Raw genomic sequence first — 5,750 nt, 5'->3', positions numbered from 1 at the left:
TCACTGCTGGAGCTGGTGCGACAGCTGCCGGGGAACCATGGAGGGCCGGCCGCGCCGTGTGGCGCTAAGAGCGCGACCCGGTGGCTGCTTGGACCGAGAGAGGGAGCGCGGCGGGGAGCGCGCTGGTGCTGCGGCGCCGCCTGTGTTTACAGAGCGGGAGACGCACGCGTGTGCCCTGGCCGGGGCTCAGCGGCCTGTCCCAGGCTGGCCGCCTCCCAGGAGGGGACAGCCCCCCCCCACGCCCTTCTGTACGTTTTGAAATAAGTGCTCAGAAATAAATAAATGAAATTAAATTTCCTTTAAGGAAAAAAAATCATACACGGTAGTAATTTGTTATGAAAAACACGTCACGGGGCGGGAATGACGAATTCCCACGAGACAAACCCGAGCGTGCTGCCCGGGGGGAGACCCCAGCCCCTCTGGCTCTAGAGAGTTTTCACTTGGCAGTTGTTCCCCGAGGATTCTCCGCTTGGCTGCGAGCCTGTAATGACTTGGTGACAGCGCAGCCTCGATGCGCTTGAGTTGTGGGCACAACTTATCCCAGAGCCGCGACCCCTCAAGCCTGTGCCCCTCAGCGAGGTGGTCAGGGTTTGGGCTGACCTGTGGATGGTTATTAACCTGATGAACAGGGACTTGTTTTTCTGGATAGTTCCTTTATGGCAGGGGCGGGAGCCTCTTCCCTTCGCTGGGGTGGTGCAGAAGTTCCTTCTCAAACCCTTTAAGTCACGCAGGAGTAAAACCGCACTAGTGAAGCCTGCAGGTACGCGGAGACCACCGAGCTGGGGCCTGGCAGCGGAAATCTGGGCCACAGCCCCGCACGGCGCCGCCCCCTCGCCAGCAGATCCACTTTACTCTCCATCACCCGGCCTCTCGGGCTCCCTGACTCCACATGATCAAGGACAGAGGAAAAAGGCATCTGCAGTGAGCTTTCTAGAACGTAGGTTCCGTTCCCTTTTAGAAAGTGGTGTCCGTTCTCCGACGTCACTTAGGCGCTAACTGCCGGCAGCCCTCCGCTGACGAGGGCGCCCCAGTGAGCAAGGGGGTCTGGCTGGGCCGGCACGCGTCTGCAGCCTGTTCTCAGAGACCGCAGGCAGGCGGCGTCAGAGCTGGGTCCCGGGCGAAGCCCCGCGCGGAGACCTGTGGTTAGCACGCGAGGTGGCCGTCCTGCTCCAGGGCCACTTAAGTCAAGGTTACACAGTGGAGACACATGGGGGGCGTCCAGCGCAGACGGGCACAGGAGCCGGTCCTTGCTGGGACAGAGTCGCAGCAGAGACGGCGCCTCCCAGAGCCCCACCCAGCTCTCCCGTTGGCCTTCACGGCGCCCACGAAATCCCCCTGTGCCTGCTGCCCGGTGCATGAGCTCTGGACACCTCCTGTTTCTTCGTTTTCTTCTAGAAAACCTTGTTAATCTTCCCGCTCACGTCCGATTTAGGACTGAGCTTGGGAAAGGCAGGCTCCTGGGGAACTAGGGCTTCTGGAAGGTCTCTGAGGCTTTGAGACAACCCCGAAAACCGCGCTGGAGCTCCGAGGCACAGAGCAGACGTGAGTAAACTTCCAAGGCAGCCCAGCAGCGCCGCCCAGCCCGTCGGCACGGCCGAGCGCCTGATCTGCCGAGGGAAGTGCTGGTGTGGTCCCTGGTCACAGGCGGGCAAACGGACGCTCGGAGACGCTGGGCCACTCGCCCGTGGTGACAGAGACGGAGAAGGCCGGAGACAGGATTTGGGGAGGGAGAGGCCCGCGGCCAGGCCAGGCCCGGCCGCCATCGGTGCCGGACACACGGGTCAGAGACGGCCAGACGCTGACAATGCCACGCATCGTCACCTCACTCCGATGGGGACCGGGCTTTCCGCAGCTCCCGCCTGAAGTCCAGGGAGCAGGACAGTGTCCGACCGACAGGAAGGACACACTGGTGCCCACGTGGCCATCTGAGGGCTTCGGGTGCTGAGGCCGGGGCTGTCAGGGCCAGGGACGGGCGTGCGGACGCACGAGGCGCCTCTCCTCCGTCTCCTGTGAGGTCCCACCCACGCGTGTTCCCGGCACGGGAAGAATGCAGTTCTTCACCCAGATCAACGCCCTGCTAATGGACTTGCAGGCAACAGAGGAGGGTTCCCGGGAGGGCGTAAGGCCACCTTTGCTGGGACCCTAGAGGGACTGCTTTGTCCTGGTGCCCTGCGGGCAGGGGCGGGGCGGCCCTGTGGGCCAGGCCGGCGGTGCGTGTGGGGACAGGACCGTCCCATACACCACGTCTAGAGAGGGTCACAGGCGGGCGGGAACGGAACTAACGAGAGGCGCCGGGATCTGGAGGCCGTGCTTCTGGCACTAACGGAAACGCGGCGAGGGGGGGGCTGGCGGGAGAAGCCGCCACTCTCGTACTTCCCTGAACGGGAAGTTTCAGCTTCTTGACAATTCCCAGGTAGGGGAGGAGAAGCCAGCAGGGAAGGCCACCTCAGACGGTCTCAGAAGCAGGTCTCCCTCCTTTCCTCCCAAGTGGGGGCCAACTGGAGAGACGTAGACCTCGAACCAATGCTGGAGTCCCTGGCCCGGCAGCCAAGGGGTCCATTTGTTCCACTGATCAAGCCCTTTCGGATCAGGTCCGACAGCTCCTCCCAGTTCCCCAGCTCTGCCTTCTTAAGAGGCCTCGGCCGGGAAAGTGTCCCGGAAAGGAGGCAGCCCAGAGACCCCGGGAAACCCCAGTGCCACCCCTGAAACAGCCTGGTGGCTGTGGACACAAAGGTGACATCTGGGCTCCTCTTCCATTTCTGCCGCCTTGCTTGCTGCCCTCAGGTGGGATCACGTGAGTGGTTTTGAGAGAGGAAGGGACATTCCGCCAACGGAGGTCTGCTGCCCAGAACTATCAACCACGTCAGTCTCCTGGGGGGTGGGGCACTCCCCGGGGCTCCCCCCCTGTTTCTTGGTACCTGGCCTGGGAATTATACCACCCACTGCCCAGCCCCTCCCCCTTTCCTGGAGCCAGGACAGCCCCGGAGCCTCAGCCCCGCCGCAGCTGCAGCGGTCGGGCAGGACCCGTGGGCTGAGCCGGCCTCGGGGTCCCCTGTGGGCTGCAGAGGGCCCGCAGGGCAGCGGGTGGGCCAGCTTGCCCCCCTGAGCATTTCCTTCCCGCTCCGCTGTAAGTGGGGGGCGGGAAGGGCTCGATCGCTGCTGCAGGCGCCTTTAGAAACACGGGTTCCCGGGCCCTCTGACCTGCTGGGTCTGAGTGGCCAGGAGTGGGGTCCAGGGTCTGCATTCTTATTCCAGACCCCCTCCCCCACACCAGCCTTGGAGACAGGGGCCTAAGGATAAGCTCAAACCGGATTCTTTTTGTGTTTACACATAACAAATTTAAAAAAAATTTAATATCCTCTAACAGTCACATGCAAATCCCCCAAAGTTTTAAATAATTTGTTCAAATTAGGATCCGTACAAAGCCTACACGCTCCACCTTAGAACAGCTCTTCGGCTGCTGTTGGAGTCACCCTCAGAGGGGTTCGGGCAGAGTGGATGCTCAGTGCGGCGCGCCGTGGCCGGCCTGGGGGCGGGGAGCAGGAAGCTCCCCACCGCCGCCCTGAGACTGGCTCTCTGGACAACCTGCGGCTGTGATTATACGCGCAAAGCGAAGCTAAAATCTCAGAGAAGTGTCTGCAGAAGTAAAGTCAGAAGAAGCATGTCCGTCTGCAATACCTAGATAATTAAAGAAAAAAAGATTCACTGCATAAACTGCTCACTGATTCACTCTGTGGGGGCCACAGCTTGGAAGCGGGCGCCTGGATTAATCCACGCTATGCATATGAAACCCTCAAGAGGCGTTTTTCCTTTCCCTGTGCCTGGGTCTTCGTATTTCCCTCCTCTAAGAAAATTCATAAATGAAGTTGTGCCTTTGCAAAAATGCGTTTCAGATTTGGCTTGGCAAAATAAGTGCTCCAGTTGGGACAATCAGTTTAGGCGCCCTTTTTCTTTTTTAAGCATATGTTTTGAAATCAGATGCATTCTTTCTAGTTCACTGAAAATGCTAATTTCTTTTCCCTCCACATTTCAAAGTTATATTGTGTATGGCTAAAGAGCTGGCAAAACAGCGCTTCCAAGTGACTGAGGACGGACTGATCCCAATCAGAGGGAGAGCCCAGAGAAATGGTTAATTTCAAAAGCAGGCCACTGATTGGGAGCAGAATCTATAGAATTATTTATTTCCTTAAAAAAAAAAAAAGCTCCTGAGCCGTGTAGTGGTCTAGCAAACAAAGTTATATTTATTCCCTCTAAATCGATTTTTATATATTTTTATAGCATAAGCTCTTTTCTGATTACAACAGAGATCCATGCTTATTACTAAAAAATTAAATCTGGGATGAAATGGATGATAAAGGGAGGGAGGGTATCCATGATCCGGCTGCGGGATCCCGGCTGCTGCCCTTTCTTCTGTGCAATGATGTACTGCGGTCACGTACCCCCCTCTGTGCATCCTATTTGCTGAGGTCATGACCGACAAATAAACCTGATGCCATCATTCCTGGGTTACTGCAGCTGGGAGCCTCTTGCTCTGATCATATGAATTAAGAAAGTTGGCATTACTCTAACTCTTCCTTTTAGCGAAGTCATGCATGTACAAGGCGGGGACCAAAAACCCCAGAACTATTCAATATCTTCTGGAGGGCGGGCCCCTTGTAGTGCAGGCTTCCCCCACTAAGTGAGTGTTTGAGGAACCATCTGGGTCAGTGTGCTAGCTGGCGCCATTGTGAGAGGCGGCGTTTGGCTTCAGTGAATTTTTCCGAAGACTCAACCCCTCTGTCCATTTCATGAAGGGTGATTTACAAGCGCCCCTCCCCATGCTGCACAGCGTGTTCAGCAGTTTTTGACCAAAAACAGCAATGACCCCTGTGCCCCACCCTGCCTACTCACCGACCTCGCCTGAGTGACTTTTTAAAATTTCCCTGGATGAAAAGAGTCCTCAAAGGGAAATTCCTGCCAGCGTGGGAGAGGTGAGACAGACAGCAGAAGCACTAACAGGCATCCAGGCTGACGAGCTCAAACGCTGGAGCCGAGGGAAAGCCGCACAGGTGCCGTGCGTCAGACGCAGCGTGCGGCCCGGGGCGCAAACACGGAGAATAAACATGGCTTCTTACAAACACATTCCAGTTTCGGGATCCCCTTGTTACTCTCTATGAGCAAAGAGCACTGCACGTTTGCGCTGGAGGAGACGGCCCTTTGCCCGCCCCCGGCCCCTCCCTCACAGTCCCAACTGACACGTGTCTGGGGCCGTCCCACGACGTACCTGATGGCCGCTGAGCTCCTTCGCCGCGCCGCTCGTGGCTCCCCAGCGCGCCTCCGCCCTCCGGTCCTCAGCTCCCAGGCCCTGAGGCTGCCCCAGCTGCCGGGCCACGTCGCTGTCCTGGGTGGTGCCCAGCGCCGGCCTGGACTGCACAGTGCCTGGCCCTGGGCGAGCACCGCGAGGGGCCATGCGCCCTGACCGCGGCGGCGCCCGCAGGAACGCAGGCGAGGGCCTCCCGCCCTCCCGCCCCTCCAAGACCAAGCCCCAGCCCTGAAGGCCCCCGCAGCCCACTGCGCTCAGACAGTGCCGAGGTGTCTGCGAGGGCGGGGCGGGCGCTGGGGCCAGGAGGAGGAACACCTGTCCCGCCCCCGGTCTTGCGTCAGACGTCAGAGGCCGGAGCCCGAGCACAGTCTCTCCGGGTCATCAGGGGAGGTTGCCCTGGGGATGGGGGTGCGTGGCTGTTGGGGCAAATTCAGACCCACCCAATTCT

Source organism: Furipterus horrens, unplaced genomic scaffold, assembly GCF_987537825.1.
Source record: "Furipterus horrens unplaced genomic scaffold, mFurHor1.1.pri manual_scaffold_8, whole genome shotgun sequence".
Lineage (NCBI taxonomy): Eukaryota > Metazoa > Chordata > Mammalia > Chiroptera > Furipteridae > Furipterus > Furipterus horrens.
Note: the sequence above shows the minus strand (reverse complement) of the source record.